This window comes from Colias croceus, chromosome 22, assembly GCF_905220415.1.
Source record: "Colias croceus chromosome 22, ilColCroc2.1".
Lineage (NCBI taxonomy): Eukaryota > Metazoa > Arthropoda > Insecta > Lepidoptera > Pieridae > Colias > Colias croceus.
Genome location: NC_059558.1, coordinates 4,244,204 through 4,267,328, shown reverse-complemented (window position 1 = coordinate 4,267,328; position 23,125 = coordinate 4,244,204). Strand labels below are relative to the sequence as shown.

Here is a 23,125-nt window from a genome sequence, read left to right as displayed (position 1 = left end):
AAAAAAATTCTAAATATAAAAAATTCTAAATATAATATAAAAAAATACTGTACAATGTATAAAAAACTGGTGCAAATCGGAGTCACTCGCACATCTAAAGTTCTGTTTAAACCTGTTTTTAATCCCTTGCAAATGTTGAAATTTGCAAAAATTTGCAGCTAACGGCTTCCGACTCGCACTTGGCCGGTTTTTTTATAATATATTGTACAGTATAAGAATTTTTTCTATTTTATCGAGTACGATTTTCTCAAGTTTTTGCTTATCACTTCTTCTTCACTTGAATACGATATTTGGCGAGTACGGTTGGGGGGGGGGGGGGATTCCATACCTTTCCTGCGTGTCCCCCCCCAAAATGTCAGGCTGGGACCGCGCCTGCTACGTACATACAGTAATTAGGAAACTAAGCCCCTGCGATGAAATTATGACGTATAGCTATAGGGCTGTTACCTTTTTGATATTTAACCGACTTCAAAAATAAAGGAGGAGGTTATCAATTCAGCCTGTATATTTAGGTTTGCTTTTTTTCACAGTTGATTTTGTGGTAATTTTGAGATTAAAACCCGTTAAAATACAAAAATGGTGTAGCCTAAAAATATGAATTTACAAGAAGAAACAATCCGAATTAATACAGCTTGTTAAAGTAAATACGTTTTTATCAGTGCTATATTTCGAAATCTAGTATTGTTATGGACGCCGAAGGCTATAATGTACCTAAATTATTTATAATGTTTGGATATTTGTATGATACATAATATATTCAATAATAATTATTTTAAACCAGAATTAACAATACTTGTATGTAGGTATACCTACTAAATTATTTTTAAAACGATAAATTAAATTAAATTAAAAAACACAAAATATGCAAAAATAAATTAAAATTATTATTATGCGAGCATAGAACCTCTACCTTTTTGTTTTAAGAAGAAAAAGAAAATAGTTTGACAGGTTAATAATAATAAAAAATAATAATAATAAAATAATAAAAAATATTTTTCAAGAAACAGGTACAGCCACGGTACAGCATTATGTTCAGACCCTGACCTTCGAACTAGTGGTAAACTGTGTTTCGAAGGCCAGTTTCTTCCCAGTCTTTATATCTATATTATAATATGTTTCTGCAAACTCACAGTTTTATGTTTAAACAGTAAAAATAGATAAAAGGAAAAACAAATATATATATGTTACAGTCAAAACCCTGAACCAGTCAATAACGTTATTGACCGGTAAAATCAGTTAATAAGGATATTGACTAAGGGCGTCGGTTAATATCCTTATTAACTGATTTTATCTGATTATACCAGTTAATAACGTTATTGACTAAGGGCATCGGTCAATATCCTTATTAACTGATTTTAAGTCGAGACATCTAGTCAATATAGGTTTTAACCGACGTGCCCAGTCAAAACTCATAAAAAGTTAAGGACGTTAGTGAAATTATACTAGAAAATTATTTAAAAAGGTTCATAAAACTTTTTAAAGTGCAATATTTAAGAGTTTTATGTTTTATTAATTAACTAGCGGTCCGCCCCGGCTTCGCCCGTGGTACATATTAACGTTTTCTCTACATAAGAACCATCCTCGTACTTCAAGGAATATAATAAAAAAAGAATTATCGAAATCGGTTCAGCCGTTCTCGAGTTATGGAATTACAACGAAAAGTGGCATTGATTTTTATATATTACTAGCGGTCCGCCCCGGCTTCGCCCGTGGTACATATTAACGTTTTCTCTACATAAGAACCATCCTCGTACTTCAAGGAATATAATAAAAAAAGAATTATCGAAATCGGTTCAGCCGTTCTCGAGTTATGGAATTACAACGAAAAGTGGCATTGATTTTTATATATTAGAAGATTCGGGGAATTGTTTGTAAACTGTAACCGCGCGAGAATACGTGCCCCAAAATATTTTTGATGATGGCGATTGTGTTTTAATAACAACTAGATTTCCGCCCGCAGCTTCGCCCGCGCAGTCAAAGAAAAACCGCATAGTTCCCGTTCCCGTGGGATTTCCGGGATTGCGTTAGTTTCTGATTTGATGGAGTGACCGCAGGTGTACTTCGAAGACTGCTACTGGATCTAATAGACGAGTAGAGCTAGGTGTGCCGAGTTTGGGCTCGTTTTGTTAGTTACGTTGAGACCTTACCTCCGGACTTGATGGAGTGACCTGCAGGTGTACTTCGAAGACTGCTACTGGAACTAATAGACGAGTAGAGCTAGGTGTGCCGAGTTTGGGCTCGTTTTGTTAGTTACGTTGAGACCTTACCTCCGGACTTGATGGAGTGACCTGCAGGTGTACTTCGAAGACTGCTCCTGGAACTAATAGACGAGTAGAGCTATGTGTGCCGAGTTTGGGCTCGTTTTGTTAGTTACGTTAAGACCTTACCTCCGGAATTGATGGAATGACCTGCACGAACGAACGTTTTACGAACCTTTTTAAATGATTTTCTAGTATTATTTCACTAACGTCCTTAACTTTTTATGAGTTTTGACTGGTCACGTCGGTTAAAACCTATATTGACTAGATTTCTCGACTTAAAATCAGTTAATAAGGATATTGACCGATGCCCTTAGCCAATAACGTTATTAACTGGTTTAATCAGATAAAATCAGTTAATAAGGATATTAACCGACGCCCTTAGTCAATATCCTTATTAACTGATTTTACCGGTCAATAACGTTATTGACTGGTTCAGGGTTTTGACTGTAACATATATACCTTTTTTTATACAAAAAATAGGACAAACTGAAGTTAATATTTCAATTGTAAGAAGTCATTCCCGTTATAAATATTGTGTGCTTGTAGCTTAGTGCTTGACAAAGTGGAGACGCCACGTATCGATAAAAATACAATAATTATAATATCTATCTTTTTCTTCCCTAATATTTACGTAATTATACACATAAATTTAAACAAGATTTTTTAAGGTTTCCATTTTTTTAGATTTTTGTGCTCTTCTAGATTGCGTAAAAATAGATGCGATCTTTAAACAGAATGGACTCCTAATATTGACTATTTGTAGCTATCATTTTGATAGAAAATAAAAACCTAAAATTAAAACTCATGCTGCCATATCTATAGAAATTAAAAAATAGTCTCTTTTTAACTTGTAGTGAGAAACGGTATTTACAAATATATTAATTGAATGGGCTACAAACTGAAACAATCGATATTTATTTAATGAAATGACATCACTATAAACTTATTTCTATACTGAACGTATCTTTGTCATTCAAAATCTGTGGATGTGTCACCCGCTACTATTGATCCCCCTCAATACCCTTGTAAACACGCTTGATGGGGGGGGGAGCCATTTCGAACATTTTGTATGAAGTTTCCTTACTGTATGTATCTGTATATTGTGATTAGTTTTGCCTAAATTCAGTCTTGGTCTTGCAGTCTTGGTCTTGTTCTTGCGTTTTTGCAAGACCAAGACCAAGAACAAGACCGCGTATTTTTAGCAAGACCAAGACCAAGACTGACCGTGCAAGACTTGAGCAAGAACAAGACATAGCCTGCAAGACTCTTGCGTCTTGCAGCTAGAACTTAGCGCTATTTCACTGAGTAGTTAGGTGCAGTTCGGTGTATAGGTAGGTACGCTTAGGAATTCTATGAGACGCAAAAAACTGTATCAAAGAATATGAAAAACTGGACCTATGCGCATTACGACTAATACCATAAGCATAGCGAATAAAAAAATATTTATTAAAATCAAACTGAGTGCATGCATAGTTATGTTTTAACCATCGGCACTTTGATAATGCGGCATCAAAGGTTTTGTACTTAATTCTCAAAGAAATTTGCCGCTTTTCGGAAGTATATGATTATGATACACGCGCCGGCGGCTTCTATTGAAATCTAAAGCAATCGTTGCCGCCACGCCGAAATCATAACATTTGACACTATTTGATTGCCGTAGGTATACTCATACAAAATAATTTCGAATTTTTTTAAGAGTACCTACAGGTGTTCCAAATATAAATCATAAATGTTTATTAAGAAACAGTTACTTCCATGGAAAACGACATATAGGTCAGTTGATTTTTCGAATTTCTTATCAAATCTTCAGTTATTTATTAATCTGCTTGATCTTTACTATGGCTATGTTAATTTAAGCTCACAATGTTCAAATCAAGTCAATTCTAATACGTTTTTCTAAGATTTCAAGTAAACTTTAATAAATAGTAATAGACTAATAGGTAATTGCAAGACTTGCAAGACTCTTGCTGCAAGACCAAGACCAAGACCAAGACTGGGAGCGCAAGACCAAGACCAGGAGTATTGGCGCAAGACCAAGACCAAGACTGCCTAAGTCTCGTCTTGTTCTTGCATTTGGGCAACACTAATTGTGATAATAGCCACCATATTAATTTTTTAGATCAGATTGGTGATTATAAAATGATCGTGGCTTTTTTCAGCTTTTAGAGATAACATAAGAACAATAAAACCTTATTTATCCAATTTAGTTAAAAAACGATTCGTCATTCGCTATAGCATTAGCTTAGCCCTAAGAACGGGACAGTCAAGAGACGATATACCTGTTTTAATTTCTACTTCACATTCTTAGAAACGAAATTATCTCCATAAATGTAATAACCGATAAAATTAATCACGCGTTGAAATATATTTCCAATTTGCCTCAATTACTGATATGAAAAGAAGCAATTTCTTTCAAACATTTAATTAGAAGTAAGCATTGAACGTCGCATTCATTGCTTTCAGAGATTTCCAAGAGAAATCATATTGATAAATATTGACGAATGTTTACGTTGAATACTGACTTTTAAATTTTAATCTTTATTACATAAATTAAAATGTTTTATTATGAAGCTTCGAGCTATGTTATTACTTGGTATTATTAGCTACTAAATTACTAATGACCTACATGAAATACGTTTACAGATCAACACAATACGTGATAAATCACTAGTCTTGATTGTATAGTTTTTTAGGATTTTTTTAGAATTATTTTTAATGAATAGAAAAATGTAATGTTGAACAGGATTTCTAGTTACTCTTTAGACGAATGTTATTGGTAACGGTTTATTAGTAACTATACAGTTGCAACTGTGCATACAGATTTTAAATTAACCAGCTTTATTTTTTTAAATAATTTATTAAAAGTTGGATATTCTTTATATCGAGGACAAAAAAAAACAAGTAAGTGGTTTATGCAGTACAAAAATAGAAGATTTTTTTTGAGCTCTGAAAAAGTTAGATGTATCCATTTGTATTAAAATATATAAAATCGTCTGTTATTTTCATCCTAAATGATTTTTGTTAAAACCCTATAGTTTAAGCGTCTTTCATAATATAATAATATCCCTGATTAATAGGATTTCGCCGAAATTATGGCAAGTCGTAAATACATCGGGGCCGAGTGGAGGCAATTTATGAGACAGTGCCGTTCACGCATTCATCATACGCAAATGTACTGTAGGACTTTGATGTGACGTTTATAATTAGGTTGGTTATTTTTACGTAAATTTATTTCCAGTTTACGAGGATAGTTATGACTATATTGACAATAATAGAATAAATAATAGAGATGGATCCGCGGAGATGTATTACAAAAATATATTCTGAAAGGCTTGATGTGTGCATTCTACAATCTATACTAATATGATTAAGATGAAGAGTTTGTTTGTTTGAGCGCGCTAATCTCGATAACTACTGGCCCGATTTAAAAATTTCTTTCGGTGTTAGATAGCCCATTTATTGAGGAAGGCTATTAGCTATATACCATTACGCAAAACCAACAGGATCGGAGCTACGCGGGTGAAACCGCGAAGCGCAGCTAGTAAATAACTTTGAATTTGATAGTTAGGTACTATTACAAAATGTATGAAACAGAATGGAAACAGATGTAAATTTTTCTCATACCATTTATATGACGTCATTCAGCTTTGAAAATCTTTGTCTTTTTTAGGAAATTAAATGCGTAGAATGCATGCAAATACTAAAGAATTATCTGATCTACTTTGTTTTAAACTGGGTTGTCAAGCAGAAATTGCTTACGGATGAGGTTGAGATGGACATATTATTGTCTTCAAACACATTTGTGTATTAATTACCTGTAACAATAAAGCATATTGTTTTACCTGTTACAATTGTTACACATTAAAAAGTCAACAAAAACAAACATTGCTAATTTAACCGCCTAATCTCATTGTCTTTGTAATACAATTTTCCTTTAAATTTTTATATTTACTTAAGGTTTTCCTCGGTTAAAGGTAAGGCAAAGTACAGTGAAAAAAAGCTCAAAACTTTGGTTAATTTAACTTTGTTAAGCTGACGTACTTAATTTGTCTTTTAGAGTCTAAAAAGAACCAATTTGCCTTTTAAAATTAGTTAATTTTTTGCTGTTGTGTTTTAACTGTTTATTTCAATGTTTATCTTAATTTGTGAAGCCGTTGTGAAGATTTTCTGAAAATAACAACATTTTTAACTTAACTGATTTTTAGTTTGTTGGGTTAATTGTCTCCTCCTATATAATAAACTAGCGGTCCGCCCCGGCTTCGCCCGTGGTACATATTTCGCAATAAAAAGTAGCCTATGTCCTTTCTCGGGTATCAAAATATCTCCATACTTGCTCCATACCAAATTTCATGCAAATTGGTTCATTAGTTTAGGCGTGATTGAGTAACAGACAGACAGACAGACAGAATTACTTTCGCATTTATAATATTAATATGGATTTAAAAAATAGAGCCTTACAATAAAATTGACTATTAACAAGTTAGTAGTTAAGTGAATCCAATTCTGTTATAATTGAACAAATGCAATATAAGTGATACTCCGATAAGTCCTACTAATATTATAAATGCGAAAGTTTGTGAGGATGTGTGTGTGTGTGTGTGTTTGTTACTCTTTCACGCAAATTCTACTGAACCGATAACATTGAAATTTAGCACACATATAGAGGGTAACTTGGATTAACACATAGGATAGGTTTTATCCCGGAAATCTTACGGGAACGGGAACTATGTGGGTTTTTCTTTGAAAACCTTCGCGGGCGGAAATCTAGTATACTATACGTTTTCACGTGTAACAAACACATACGCACACACATAAACATATACGAACACATGCGAAAAAGCTTTTGATTTATTGTGTTTATTGCATTTCTTAATTCACACCCTCTTCAACTGCTTAGAGATATGTTATACTAGCTGTGCTCCGCGGTTTTCCCCGCAGTGCTCCGCTCATGTTGGTCTTAGTGAAATGGTATATTATTAGCCTATAGCATTCCTCGATAAATGGGCTATCTAACACCGAAATAATTTTACAAATCGGACCAGTAGTTCCCGAGCTTAGCGCGTTCAAACAAACATATTCTTTAGTCTTATAATATTAGTATAGATGCAATGTCGTATATCGTCATACAGAAAATATACTTTGAAAACATGTAAATCCAATACACTTGGCTGAGTTCGTAACACATTGAATAAAATGTTTTCACGCCATAATACATATTACATAATGTTAATGGCTATGGCATGGCGATTTGGTGCCAGTGCCAAAACGATAGATTTATTCGTCTTTGTAACCTCTTTGTTGTCTATTCTTTAGTGAGAGAGTTACAAGTCACGGCTTAGAATTTAGAAATCTTATCTGTAGTGTATAAGCACACCCCGGACACTCCATACAAAATTATTGTTTTGACAGTCACACTGTAGAGACTGCAAATGTGTGTGTTAACGCTTTATGGTTGGCACATTTGTGACTAGCGTAAAAAAAATTCGCGTTTTTCTGATGAAATACATCCGTAAACAGCACAATATCTAACCATTTTCTACGAAAAACGATAATCACAAATCCAAAATAATAAAATTACTTTAAGTCAATTTGATTAATGTTGTCAATCTTCGTTGCGTATCGTCCTTGCAGAAAAATGCGGACCATTTTCAGGCTGATCGTGCGGGGTGAGGTAAGTGTTTAATTTTGGCGGGAGGCGGAGAGTGTCCGTTCTGTAGCGTTTAGCTACTATTATGTATTCTGTGGTATCAGGTAGTTAAGTACTAAATATTATAAATGCGAAATTTTAGGAGGATGGATGTATGTGTATGTATGTTTGTTATCACGCAAATACTTACTCTACTGTTAGATTTCTGGGATGAATTCGGGCCTATGTCTTATTCTGGGTCTTCAGCTACCTACATACCAAATTTCATTGTAATCGGTTCAGTAGTATTTGTGTGAAAGAGGAACAAACACTTAGCCATCCATCCACACTCAAAAACTTTCGCATTTATATTATTACTAGCTTTCCGCCCACGGCTTCGCCCGCGTTTAAAAAAACACCCGTATAGTTCCCGTTCCCGTGGGATTTCCGGGATAAAAACTATCCTATGTTTTAATCCAAGTTACCCTCTATGTGTGTGCTAAATTTCATTGTAATCGGTTCAGTAGTATTTGCGTGAAAGAGTAACAAACACACACACATCCTCACAAACTTTCGCATTTATAATATTTCGGAGATTCCTCGCGATTAATTTCAACGTCCGCCATGATCGTAAGTAATAAAAAGAATCAGTGCGCACAACTAGCGCGGTTGGCTGTCGGGCGGCAAGTGTGGTTTGAACTGACACCCCCCAACCTGCCAAACTACTGACTCAAGGAAAATGTCATTGTCACTTGTCATTGTCATAAATTCATTCGTTACTACTTCAAGTCTCACTATGTCAATATTAAAAATATTCACAACTTTACCAATAGATGGCGTTAATACCAACTGAATAAATCAATACTCCGACACGGCCATTCTGACAGTTAGCGCGTTCTCGCGCGATTTCTAAACCTATTTAGCTCTGGTCATAATTTTGCGTCAAAGTTCGCAGCGTAGAACCTACACGAAACACGGAGCTTCCAATGTAGAGTCAACACATGAAGCGCGGAGCTTCCAATGTAGATAGAGCCAACACATGAAGCGCGGAGCTTCCAATGTAGATAGATAGAGCATACACACGAAGCGCAGAGCTTCCAATGTAGTGCCAACACATGAAGCGCGGAGCTTCCAATGTAGTGCCAACACATGAAGCGCGGAGCTTCCAATGTAGATAGAGCCAACACATGAAGCGCGGAGCTTCCAATGTAGTGCCAACACATGAAGCGCGGAGCTTCCAATGTAGATAGAGCCAACACATGAAGCGCGGAGCTTCCAATGTAGATAGATAGAGCATACACACGAAGCGCAGAGCTTCCAATGTAGTGCCAACACATGAAGCGCGGAGCTTCCAATGTAGATAGAGCCAACACATGAAGCGCGGAGCTTCCAATGTAGATAGATAGAGCATACACACGAAGCGCAGAGCTTCCAATGTAGTGCCAACACATGAAGCGCGGAGCTTCCAATGTAGTGCCAACACATGAAGCGCGGAGCTTCCAATGTAGATAGAGCCAACACATGAAGCGCGGAGCTTCCAATGTAGATAGATAGAGCATACACACGAAGCGCAGAGCTTCCAATGTAGTGCCAACACATGAAGCGCGGAGCTTCCAATGTAGTGCCAACACATGAAGCGCGGAGCTTCCAATGTAGTGCCAACACATGAAGCGCGGAGCTTCCAATGTAGATAGAGCCAACACATGAAGCGCGGAGCTTCCAATGTAGATAGATAGAGCATACACACGAAGCGCAGAGCTTCCAATGTAGTGCCAACACACGAAGCGCAGAGCTTCCAATGTAGTGCCAACACATGAAGCGCGGAGCTTCCAATGTAGTGCCAACACATGAAGCGCGGAGCTTCCAATGTAGATAGAGCCAACACATGAAGCGCGGAGCTTCCAATGTAGATAGATAGAGCATACACACGAAGCGCAGAGCTTCCAATGTAGTGCCAACACACGAAGCGCAGAGCTTCCAATGTAGTGCCAACACATGAAGCGCGGAGCTTCCAATGCTAAACCTTGGCATGAAGCGCGGAGCTTCCAATGCTAAACCTTGGCATGAAGCGCGGAGCTTCCAATGCTAAACCTTGGCATGAAGCGCGGAGCTTCCAATGCTAAACCTTGGCATGAAGCGCGGAGCTTCCAATGCTAAACCTTGGCATGAAGCGCGGAGCTTCCAATGCTAAACCTTGGCATGAAGCGCGGAGCTTCCAATGCTAAACCTTGGCATGAAGCGCGGAGCTTCCAATGCTAAACCTTGGCATGAAGCGCGGAGCTTCCAATGCTAAACCTTGGCATGAAGCGCGGAGCTTCCAATGCTAAACCTTGGCATGAAGCGCGGAGCTTCCAATGCTAAATTTACGCGTAAAGCGCGGGGCTCCCAACACTAAAATTTCGCACGAAGCGCGGAGCTTCCAATGCAAAATTTACGCCATCGACTCCCCTTAGGAAAGAAAAAGGAAACAAGCGTCTAGAGATGCGATCATTTATTAGCATCGATCAACAAAATAAATTCTAAGCATTTCTTTTAACCAAAACATCAACAACGAAAATAAAAAAAAGCACATAATGTCGCAACCGTTGACATAATTAATACAATCGTGTATCTCAGCAAATGCCGTTTACTTTGGCGACTAATCATTTTAACATAACTCAATATTTAATTATTAATTTTTAAAGCCGATTAGAAAAATAAAACTCACTCTTATTACAAATCAACAAGTTGATTAGACATTTCTGGTAAACTCGTAGGATAATTCAAAGCTTTTCATGACACACAATATGTTGCGCACGTCCTCCAGATATGCTCCCGAGCTTTGTCGTCTCGTCCATCCTGACCTTGACGTCACGTCTGATGTCGAACAGGTCCAGCTTTTCATACTCATTAACCAGCGCGTTGATTCTCGGTGGATTTTTGTTACGACCGTCTGAGAGTTCCCATTTACGAAGTTCTCATTAAAATTTTCAATAATAGAACGTAAACGAGCAATATCTTGGATGTCTGTAAGGTCGGTATCGATCGCTTCTATATCGGCACTTTGCAAAGCACAAACATCCGCACGAACATCGCGAGAAACGTGAACGCCTTTATTATTAATTATTAAGTTTACCGCGGGTCGCGTAAAAACATCCCGCCCTACAGTGACGTCATGAGGTAAAGCCTGAGAGTCTACCACCAAAAAAATCGACCTCTAAGTGAAAATAATCGATCTCTATAGGCAAAGTAATAAGGAAAAAGAATGAGTGGAAGTGGAGCACCTGCAGTTAAACGCGTAAATAAAAGATCTCGTGGGTTGGCTTTAGTTAACTGCCGCACGAATTTGTTGGAAATATTTATATTTTTAGTTAGCTAGGTAATGTAAGATTGTAATCCCAAAATATTATCGTTAGGAAACTTGTAGTTTTTTAGTTATTAATTTTTAAAGTTAATAATTTTTTGTGCGAAAAAGTGCATTTATCCGTTTTGTTGTGCAAAAAAAGCGGACCAAGACTTTCCATGTTCCATTTCACTGTACTGTGACTTTACGCTGCGGCCGGCGAGTGCCAAAAGCGACTTTAGGGCGATTCCTACTCAAACAAAAAAAAAATCTACGTACCTAGGTAGGTTAAAAAACTATTAAACTTTATTTTTAATATCCAAATAGGTAGCGAGGAGCGAAGCGACGAGCGTGTTAGGTTAACTCTTGAACTGCCGCACGAGCCGAGCGAGCGAAGCGAGCGTGCCGCGGCAGCGGCCGGCGAGTGCCAGAAGCGACTTTAGGGCGATTCCCACTCAAACAAAAAAGACGTGTGGCACTCGGGGACTGCCACGGCAAAGCTATTGCATAGCATGCCTTCAAGCCACACCTCCGTGCCCGTCGGAGTGGGGAGCGTGAGGTTTTTCGTTACGCAATTTCTGGATTCGGTCTCCGCGCTCAAGGCCCGCGATAGTAGCTATGCAATAGCTTAAAAAAAATCTACGTAGGTTAAAAAACTATTAAACTTTTATTTTTAATATCCAAATAGGTAGCGAGGAGCGAAGCGACGAGCGTGTTAGGTTAACTCTTGAAATGCCGCACGAGCCGAGCGAGCGAAGCGAGCGTGCCGCGGTAGCGGCCGGCGAGTGCCAGAAGCGACTTTAGGGCGATTCCCACTCAAATAAAAAAAAACTATGTAGGTTTTCACAACTTGTTTGTTTTTATTTATGTATCGTAAAATTTTTGTTACTATCGTCTAATGCTTAGTTAAAATGATTTTACACCAATTCCATACATTTTGAGGTTAGAATAGGAAAATTGATTTTTCTCCAAAACTATTGGTTTCCTAACTTTCCCCTTTTGGTGGGAGGGTCCCCCCCTCTTCCCCCCCCTCCTCCCCCCACAAAAAACCTATAATACGTGCGGCAGTTATCTAAAGAAACCCCGATCTCGTACACCGGTTATAACGTCAGCGATAGTTACGGCGATTCTGTCTACACACACACATTAACGGACTTTGTATCATTACTTTTTTTAAATTTTTCGTCGCGTTGTTTAGAGAAACATACCTGCTCTGTATGCCCCAATTTGCGACAATAAGTGCACTGAACATTTTTATCGACAGGCGGGGAACGTTTTAATTGAGACGTTTCCGAATGTAAAACCTTAGTATGCGGACGGAATTTACAATTTCGCTTATAGTGCCCCATTTTGCCGCAATTGTGGCACTTAACATGGTCATTTGTTTCAATTTTACGCTGCTTAAAGTCACTACAAAAAGAGCTCGAAGTTGAAGGTCGTTTATTATTTTTATTAATTTGAGGGTAGGTAGCGAGGTGTCTATCTAATGTTACAAAGTCCGCGGGGGTATTTTTTAATAAATCTGTTCGTACCTGATTCTCAGAGATACCTGATATGACGACTTCGATCTTGTTCACCTCGCTCCACGCTGTCTCCAGTCGATCGATCATCGCCAGCTTGTTGGTGGAGTATTCCACGTAGCTAGCGGCGCGGTCACTCGTGTATTGCACCATGTCCCGGAAAAGGTCGTGGAAACGCTTGATGGAGGCAAATTGTCTTGTTAGCCGCTCCTTCGCTTCTTCCCACGTATTGCACAAAGGATATGATTTGGACGCCCACTTGCGTGCTCGGCCGCGTAGATGCGTAAAAGCAGCATTTCTCGTTTCATAATCCGTCCATGAGTTCTGTGTCCGGTGGTGGTCGATTTCGGCACACCATTGCGCCGCCGTAAACTCGCAATCGTCAGGATCGAACGACGGAATGTACACTTCAGTGGGTTTCATCTTCTTCACAGGTGGTTTGGAGTTTGAAGTTTGGTTTTCGTTATTGTGAAAAGTCTCCGCCATTCCACGGAAAAACGAAGCCCACATCTCAGGAGGCACATTAGGAAAAGCACTATTATTAGGCAAGTTACGGTTTTCGGTGCCTCGTGGCGTAGATTGTTCGTCGCAGTTTGATTCGGCGGATTGGTTCGCCGATTCTCGGAAATATGTCTCGCTCGTAGTAGCAGGGTGTCGGTTAAGTACACTGGAGGAATGATGGTCAGATCCCACCGCTGCTTTCGGAGATTCCTCGCGATTAATTTCAACGTCCGCCATGATCGTAAGTAATAAAAAGAATCAGTGCGCACAACTAGCGCGGTTGGCTGTCGGGCGGCAAGTGTGGTTTGAACTGACACCCCCCAACCTGCCAAACTACTGACTCAAGGAAAATGTCATTGTCACTTGTCATTGTCATAAATTCATTCGTTACTACTTCAAGTCTCACTATGTCAATATTAAAAATATTCACAACTTTACCAATAGATGGCGTTAATACCAACTGAATAAATCAATACTCCGACAAATATTAGTACGATACGATAGTAGTATTCTGCAACGCGAAAGGACTTACAGCTAATCTATAATATACATATAAATATAAAACTCAAAGGTGACTGATATGGTGATCTATACACAACCCAAACCACTGGACGTATCGGGCTGAAATTTGGCATGCAGGTAGATGTTAGGAAGTAGGCATCTGCTAAGAAAGGATTTCCCGAAATTTTTGCGGGAACGGGGAAAAACGGGGATGCACGTACAAAGTCGTGGGCGGAAGCTAGTCTTTCTATATAATATAACAAAAGGTCTGATAAGAACATGGTTCAGAACAATCGCAAAAGGCTATAACAATCCTAAACGTAAAGAAAACTTTGAATGTAATTCATAACTACTCAGACTGCACTAAGCCCAAGCATTAAAAACTTTCAGTTCTGTTTAATTTCGAACGGAACGATTAAAACTCCTTTGGAAAGGTAATTATTTTTGTTTGAGTTGAATTTTGCGAGTTCATTGAAAAATATCTAGTAAGATTAATTATATATTTTTTTAATATGTTCAATTGAATTGCTATGTCACAAAATTAATTTGTTACGGTACCTACTTATGTAAAACTAGCGGTCTGCCCCGGCTTCGTTCGTGGCTATACCTTCCTCAATAAATGGGCAATCTAACACTGAAATTTTTTTCAAATCGGACCAGGTTCCTGAGATTAGTGCGTTGAAACGAACAAACTCTTCAGTTTTATAATATTATAGTTTTGATATAATTCTGATATATTATCAAATGTGATTTAATCCTAGCTTTTATTTTAAATGCAAAAATAGCTCTGGCTCTTCTTTATGCCTAAATCACTAAACCGTTTTGGATGAAACTTGGTACACACAAACTTGGTATCTTCTGGAAATGCGTTCGAAATCGCGGGGCACAACTACCTATTATAGGTATATTATAATAGGTCGGGTTTGAGTCCCGCCTCGTGATCGAATTTTTCTATCTTAATATACATATATAAATTTCTTGTCACAATGTTTGTCCTCAATGGACTCCTAAACCACTTAACCGATTATAATAAAAATCGCACACCATGTGCAGTTCGATCCAACTTGAGAGATAGGATAGTTTAAATCTCAAATCGATTTAGAGAAAGCGGGCAAAGCCGCGGGCGGTAAGCTAGTTCTTTATGAATTTATATATTATAATAATTAAAATTCAAATAATAGAATAAATATTTTATACTAATCCGTAATCACTATGCAAATACAAATTGCATAATATTATGTCGGTAATTTATTTTAGCGTAATCAAATAACCAACAATTTCAAATTTGTTTGGGTTTGAAATAAATTGTTGGTTCATATTTATTTGTAGATTTTCTAAATAATATCAAATTTATTAAGTGATGGTTGAAATACTTCTACTAAAATATTATTTATAATATGTAATATCTAGATTTTATAAAAAGAAATCATTCACCGCGATTGTCCGTTTGTTCGTGATAAACTCAAAAACTACTGCACCGATTTTCATTTTGTTTTCGCCTATGGAAAGCGTATATAATTTGTTAAGTTTTGGCGAACGCAGGCGAAGCTAATAATGATTTTTAGTTATTTGATTTGGAGATTGAATCAATCTTTTATTTTTATACTAAAGATTCATTTATTCATTCATTCTTAATGTTTGAAGCGTTTTTCCGCGTAGTAGCGTAAATTTTAATACAAATCTCATCTTTGAAAAATATAACTCTCCGTTATATAAAAAACTAGCTTTCCGCCGGCGGCTCCATCCCAGGTTTCAAAGAAAAACTCGCATAGTTCCCGTTCCCGTGGAATTTCCGGGATAAAACCTATCCTATATTACTCGTGGATAATGTAGCTTTCGAATGGTGAAAGAATTTTTAAAATCAGTCCAGTAGTTTATGAGCCTATTCATTACAATCAAACAAACAAACAAAGTTTTCCTCTTTATAATATTAGTGTAGAAGTAAGTGTAGATATAAAGCTCCGTTTAGAAGAAGAAAGAACACTCTAGTTTTGATTTACTTTACCATGAAAAAATTTTCCATTGTATATCTAGTTACTGAAATTATTAACAGCTATTTGTAATGAATGTAAACAAAAGAAGACAATGAGCAGATGTATGCGAGGTCGGAATCGCGTGAGCAGATTTCTATACCGCTTACAAATAGATAATAGATAAATAATGTACGTTACATTGACGGTTATTTAACATGATAAAACAATGTAAATCGACGGATATTTAACATGATAAAACTATGTAAATCGACGTGTGGCACTCGGGGACTACCGCGGTAAAGCTATTGCATGCTATGCCTTCAAGCCACACCTCCGCCCGTCGGAGTGGGGAGCGTGAGGTTTTTTCGTTACGGAATTTCTCGACTTGGTCCCCGCGCTCATGGCCCGCGATAGAAGCTATGCAATAGCTTAAAAAAAAGAGCGTGCGTGCCATGCCGAGAGCTCGTGTCAGAAGTGAAACTTCTTTAGCAAGCTTTAAAGATACCAAAATCATAGCTTAACTCTATGACGTGACGGTATTGTCAAGTTTCACTTCGGAAATTAAGAGCCAGCGCACACGAGCAACTTTGTCTCCGCAACTATTTTGTCTCTCCCATCAATTGTATGGGGAGTTGCGTCGCTACGTGCGCGCACTTTCATACTAGCCCATGGGTGGAGAGACAAAAAAGTTGCGGAGACAAAGTTGCTCGTGCGCGCTGGCTTCTAACACTCTCCTTGAATTTATCCTCAGTCATAAATATTCCTTAAATTAGTCTTTCATGTCTATATTTTTATGTGCAGTTTGTTCTTAAGGAGTATATTTAAGTTGCTTTCCGCCCGCGGCTTCGCCCGCGTTTTGAATGAAAAAACCCGCATAGTTCCCGTTCCCGTTGGATTTCCGGGATGAAACATATCCTATGTGTTAATCCAAGTTACCCTCTATATGTGTGCTTAATTTCATTGTAATTGGTGCAGTAGTATTTGCGTGAAATAAATTTTTAAATTGGACCAATAGTTCCTGAGATTAGCGCGTTCAAACAAACTCCTCAGCTTTATAATATAAGTATAGATAAGAAGTTACATTTTTCATACATTCTCTATAAAATTTTTATTTTCACAGCAAAGTAATGCAACAATGTTGCAATATTTTTCAAAATATAGCAACAAAGTTGCAACAGCACAAGGCTTAAAAGTACAAAAATAACGAGCATTCCTCTTGAACCTTTAATGCATCCCCTGGCGTGTCTCACTCATTTCGAATGCTACGAAATATCCCTGAGGTAAAAGTGCAAAAATATAAAACTTCAAAACACTGGATAAAATGAAAGTTTTCGATGTTTAAAATGATTTTTAAGGAAATAGACGAAAATACAATTGTTAATACACTTAATAATAGAGGTTTAAATGTATGTAGTACTAGCTGTGCTCCGCGGTTTTACCCGCAGTGTTCCGCTCCTGTTGGTCTTATTGAGATGATATTATATAGCATGCCTTCCCCGATGAATGGGCAATCTAACACCGAAATAATTTATCAAATCGGACCAGTAGTTCCCGAGATTAGCGCGTTCAAACAAACAAACAAGCATTCTTCAGCTTTATAATATTAAGTAGGTATAGATTAATATATAGTATACCTAGATAAGTACTTTATAACGCACATATTTGAATTAATTGGCATGGCTTGGTATTCTTTTAGTAGCTTTTAGTTATTAAATTCAGAAAACAGCTACTGCATGTATAATAATAATATAAATTTATTTATTTATTTAGCGTAGGGATGTGACGACCCCATCGCCCACGGTTGGAATATCTATTGTCTACGTGACAGTAGATATTCCACCCGAGCAATCAGTCAACCCGCAAGACACCTTGTGGCGGGGTGTCGGGGAGTAGCGACCCCGCGGGAACCGAGTGCTCCCGGGAGAGGCCCCTGTCTTCATCTCCGGCTTGCCTTCACCGGCCGGTCGGAGTGGAGTCGCGAGAGCTTTTAGCTCGAAGGGTGGATGCGAAGTGTAAGTGGCGAGTGGGCACGTGATGCTGGACCCTCAGGGAGCGCGTGATCCAAGGACGCCTCTCCACCCTTAGCTGCTCACAATATGTTGCCCCCTTGTCGCACTATTGCAGCGACTTATTTCGGGGGCCCATACAGTGAGAGGGCGAGTCACCACCTGCCAACATATTTTTACTTTCTTTTAGTAGAAAGGCAGGTGCCATAGTTTCCAATAGTCCCCAAATACCGGCCCATTTAACATCCCACTCCATAGCCCAGTTTATTTTGTTTTTCCATATCTTGAAATAGTCCTACATCGGCCGCAGACTGACTAGGACTGTATCTCTATAGTGCAGTCATGGGCAGGCTGCGGCTGGTGTCCCACAACACAGTAAAGTTCTCTAAAGGGCCTCTGCGTGTTGGATCCGTGTCCCCACGTAAGCCTTCCAAAGGACCGGTTACCTTCCTTATGATGGTACCCGAGTATTATGGAATGAGATACATATAAATTTTAAATATCTTCTACTATTTTAAAGTAAAAACATTTCAGCGACAAAAACTTTATTACTTCCAGAACAAATTTCTTCTACTAAATAAAAAAAACCTTTTATTCCTTTGATTTCCGTCTCAATAATTAATTCGACGCAAGTCCGAACGCCACTTTGTTACAATCGTTCGAACGAAAACTAAAATAAATGTGTTTTTCTGCGGTTCTCTGATAAATGGTTTAATGGAAGAGAATTTATGTGTTTCAATATATTTCAAAGACGTTAAGACATTCATATATAATTGGTTAGGGCATTCGTCAAATTACGTTTTAAATATGTGATTTTCCATTATGGCAAGAATTTGGTGTGAATTTATGTGGCTTTAGTCGTAATATTATACTCAAATAACATAATATTATATAATAGCACCTCATAAATATTGGCAATATATATTACTAGGTTTCCGCCCGCGGCTTCACCCGCGCAGTCAAAGAAAAACCCGCATGGTTCCCGTTCCCAAGGGATTTCCGGGATAGCGTCACTTTCCCGGGATAAAAAGTAGCCTATGTCCTTTCTCGGGTATTAAAATATCTCCGTACCAAATTTCATGAAAATTGGTTCAGTAGTTTAGGCGTGATTGAGTAACAGACAGACAGACAGAGTTACTTTCGCATTTATAATATTAGTATGGATATACACTGGCAATTAGTTAGAAAGACTTCTTAACTGATTTTTAACGTTATTTATTAATTATATTATTTAATCTGAAGTTTCGAGAAATTACAGCGAGCGTGGTCACGGGGAGACTCGCAGTAAAGTGTTTAATTTCTAAATCTGTACTAATATTATAAAGCTAAAGAGTTTTTTTGTTTGAACGCGTTAATCTCGGGAACTATTGGTCCGATTTGAAAAATACTTTCGGTGTTAGCCCATTTATCGAGGAAGGCTATATACCTATCATCTTGCTAAGACCAACAGGAGCGGAGCACTGCGGGTAAAACCACGGAGCACAGCTAGTGAATAATATTCGCGTTAAATCAATATCAAGAAAATACTGAAAATTACTAAAAACATATTTGCATGTTTATAATCTTTTGAATTGCTAGTGACTGTAAAGACATCGATTATTTAACTCTGTATACGAATTTATTATTATTCAGTTTTAATGAACAACGAAATAATATTTAATAGAGTTTTCCGGAATATCTCTACGATTTAATTGAACATTGATGGATTAGAAATAAGTTTTCAGAATTGCCGCTCAGAGAAACATTAAAATTGTGACAAGCTAGTAATTACAAACTAAAGTAATTAAAAACTACAAAATAGGCTTAGTTAGTAACGACACTGCCTTCGAAGCCATTCGTGGGTTCTATTCCTATTTCCTACCCAGGGAAAATATTTGTGCGATGAACATCGTTGTGTGCTCTATCTGGGTGTTAATTATTATCTATATAAGTTTAAATTTAAAATTATATATGCATATTAATCAGCCATTTGGTTTCCAAAACACAAGGGGTACGGAATCAGATCGTGTCGTGTGCGAAAAATGTCCTGCAATATATTTAAACTTTTACATACCTACTGTTTTACACACCTCTGAGTCTTTCTGGCGCAATAGCGCCTAGTTAACAATTCAAACCGAAGTGAAGCCAGAATAAAGGCCTAAATAAACTAAGGAATATTTCTTGTAAAATTGCAATAAAACGGAAAGTGGGACAATGAACTGTTAAGCATAACAAGTGACCGCTTGAATAATGACGACTCGACGCTCCGTGGTTTTTCTTATTTTTCCCCCTTGCAAAGCGTTTTGTAATTCTTCACTAATTTACTAACGAACTTATTGACATTAGCTATTTTTCTTTCGAGACAAGTGTCTCAGTATACCTATATTATATTAATACCTATACTAGCTTTCTGCCTACGGCTATGCTCGCGTAGTCAAGGAAATTTGTATGGAAATGAGGTGTTCGTCCGCGGTAAGAAGTAGCGTTATCCCTCTTTCCTAAATATCTTTAGACTCAAAAATCATACGATTAAATTACTTCGATGCGATGTGAAAGAAAGACAAACTCACAAACAGACTCGCAATGATAAGGGAGGAAGTGTAAGACCTTATAATTATTCAAAATCGTCCGTTCTTTTATTTGCTTCTAAACGAAATCGAACCCAGTTCTTTCTTTATTAGTCACTAATAAACGTTTAAAAAATCCTATTTGTTCTCAATTAAATAAAGAAAGACGAAACATTGATTAGTTCAAACAAAGATTAATGAACTTTACGAGAAAAGTTGATGTAAAAAAGTTTTTGTTTGAAATTAATTGACGTACATTTAAAATTTAAAGCCTTAAATGATGACCTTTGCCGGCTTTTTCTCAATGATAAGAAAGACCGTTTTCTATCTGAGAAGGATGTATTTTAAATTGAATTATAGTCTACTTTTTAAAATGTTACTAGTCCTACTAATATTATAAATGCGAAAGTTTGTAAGGTTGTGTGTGTGTGTGTTTGTTACTCTTTCAGGCAAATACTACTGAACCGATGACAATGAAATTTAGCACACATATATAGGGTAACTTGGATTAACACATAGGATATAGGTTTCATCTCGGAAATCCCACGGAACTACCTTTGAAAACGCGGGTGATGACGCGGGCGGAAAGCTAGTAAACTATAAATCTCAATGTAATATTTTTAGATTATACATAACGAATCTTTAGATTTGATATCTTAATAGATTTCAGTTTATTACATTTTCTTACTAATTTAACAAAATTATACTTGAAGCTTTCGTCATAGAATCAAAAACAAACACATAATATATGTACAACGTTATTATTTACTTATGATTTTATAAACATACATTATACATAATATAAAGAAATAATCTTGCAATCATATTTAAACAAGAATAATACAGTCTAAAAGCTCACCCTTTAAAAAAGTCACCCAAAGGTTCATCATTCGTTAAAATCATATTTAAATACACTCACAATTTCAACGCTTTGTTATTTAAATTTAAAACAAAACACCATAATTCCAAGCATTTAATCCCTTGGTAATGATCAATCTCTATTTGAATTTGCACCGTAAATATTCATGACAACAAAAAACAACGTTAAAAAGTGATCTTTACAGCTCTACATAATAAATTATATTTTATAAATTATATTTCTAAACAATCTATAATTAATCCCTTAAATTAACTAATTTATAAAATAGATTATAAAGTTACCTTCAAAGTATCATCACTACTTCATCCACTACTAATTACGATAATATTTTGATTCGCGTAGATCGCCCTAGACAGCTTTTACGTCCGACGCGTCGTAGCATCGGGCGGGTACTGAAGCCTGCATCTACACTTAGCGGTGCATTTACATCAAACGAGCGAATGCTTTCTAAACCCACTATGTAAAATTATTTTAGTGTAAACAGGCGTAGAGCATTCTTTCCTTGTACTTAGTGCGTTCGAAAGATTCTAAGCAATGTTCTAATACTGATCAACTGAAGACAAGTTTTCGTTTACACTAAAAGATCAGGAAAGAATTCTCTTGGTCTATGTTCATTTGATGTAAATGCACCGTGATGATGGAACACCGGGTAAAGTTAAACATAACAATAGAACGTATATAGAATTACAGACAATTTATTTTCAACTATAACAGCTCGATATAAAGTTCGTTTTAGTGAAACATTGATTGTAAATGTAACGTTTTCAGTATTGAAAAGTTTATGTGAGTACCGAGTACACTTTGAAAAATCTAACCTATGGGAATAATTAATTAAGATTTTAATTAGCCATTACTTGTTATATTGATGTATATCTTCTAAGATTTTAAGAGTACAATTATATGAAAATATATGAAAGACTAGCTATTCCCCACGGTTTCACCCGCATTGCTCCGCTCTAAGTTGTTGTTGGTCTAAGCGTGATCATTTATAGTCTATAGCCTTCCTCGATAAATGGGCTATCTAACACCGAAAGAATTTTTCAAATTGGACCAGTAGTTCTCGAGATAAGCGCGTTCAAACAAACAAACAATCAAACAAATAAACAAACTTTTAAGCTTTAAAATATTAGTATAGATTTATGCTCATTAAATGGCAATAGAACATTTTTGAAGTTCAATATACAGGTATTTTCTGAAATTGCGTATATTCAGAAAGGTTATTAACTAGAAGGATTTGAACACAAAATATTTTAAAAACTTATACTAAAAAAGAAAAGAATATAGTAAAGGCTTCATTCAAATCTCTGTGTCAAGAACTCGAACGGTTCATGCAACCAGGAAAATGTTTATTCGTAGATAATAGTAATATCTGCCAACGTTTTGTAAGCACAGGGATTACAAACATGAGCTGATAATGATAATAAACGTTCAAAAGAGACTGAAGAAAAATATTTCCTAACTTAATATTAGGTATAAACGCGAAAGCCATTCTGTCTGTCTCTTGTTCAAAGCCAAAACCACTCAAGCGATTTTGATTAAATTTAGTATAAAGATAGTTAGGGATCTGAGAAAGGACATAAGATAAGTTTTATTCCCTTTGACTACGCGGACGAAGCCGCGAATGGAAAGCTAGTTACAAATATGCATAAAAATGGCCGAATCTGTGCAACCGTTTATCATCAACGTTCGTATTTATTAAGTCAGAACCAGCGATCGACACACACTGTAGTTGAATTGGCAGCGATCAGCCGCCATTTTGTAAATATTTGGTCATCAACATCGTTACGAGGTCTGTTAATTGTTACTGCTGTTTACTCGTGGTTCGATTCTTTGGTTAGTTTTCGGTATAAATAGGTCAATCTTTTTTTTTACTGTAGATAGGGAAGCGCTTGACAACAATCTCGCCTGATGGAAAGATAAGATGTGGTCTAAGATGGTACGCGTGTCCCTAGTAGGTACCCGTTCACTCTACGCTTGAAGACACATATT

General features: G+C 36.9%; 1 protein-coding gene across 1 annotated transcript in view; it reads right to left on the bottom strand.

The window, feature by feature from the left end:
- Positions 1-21,517, bottom strand: part of LOC123701865 (KH domain-containing, RNA-binding, signal transduction-associated protein 2-like) — a 66,204-nt gene extending 44,687 nt beyond the window's left edge. The window contains exon 1 of the mRNA XM_045649448.1: positions 21,418-21,517. The gene's annotated coding sequence lies outside the window, so the exon portion shown is untranslated. The remainder of the gene's footprint in view (positions 1-21,417) is intronic.
- Positions 21,518-23,125: the final 1,608 nt, after the last annotated feature.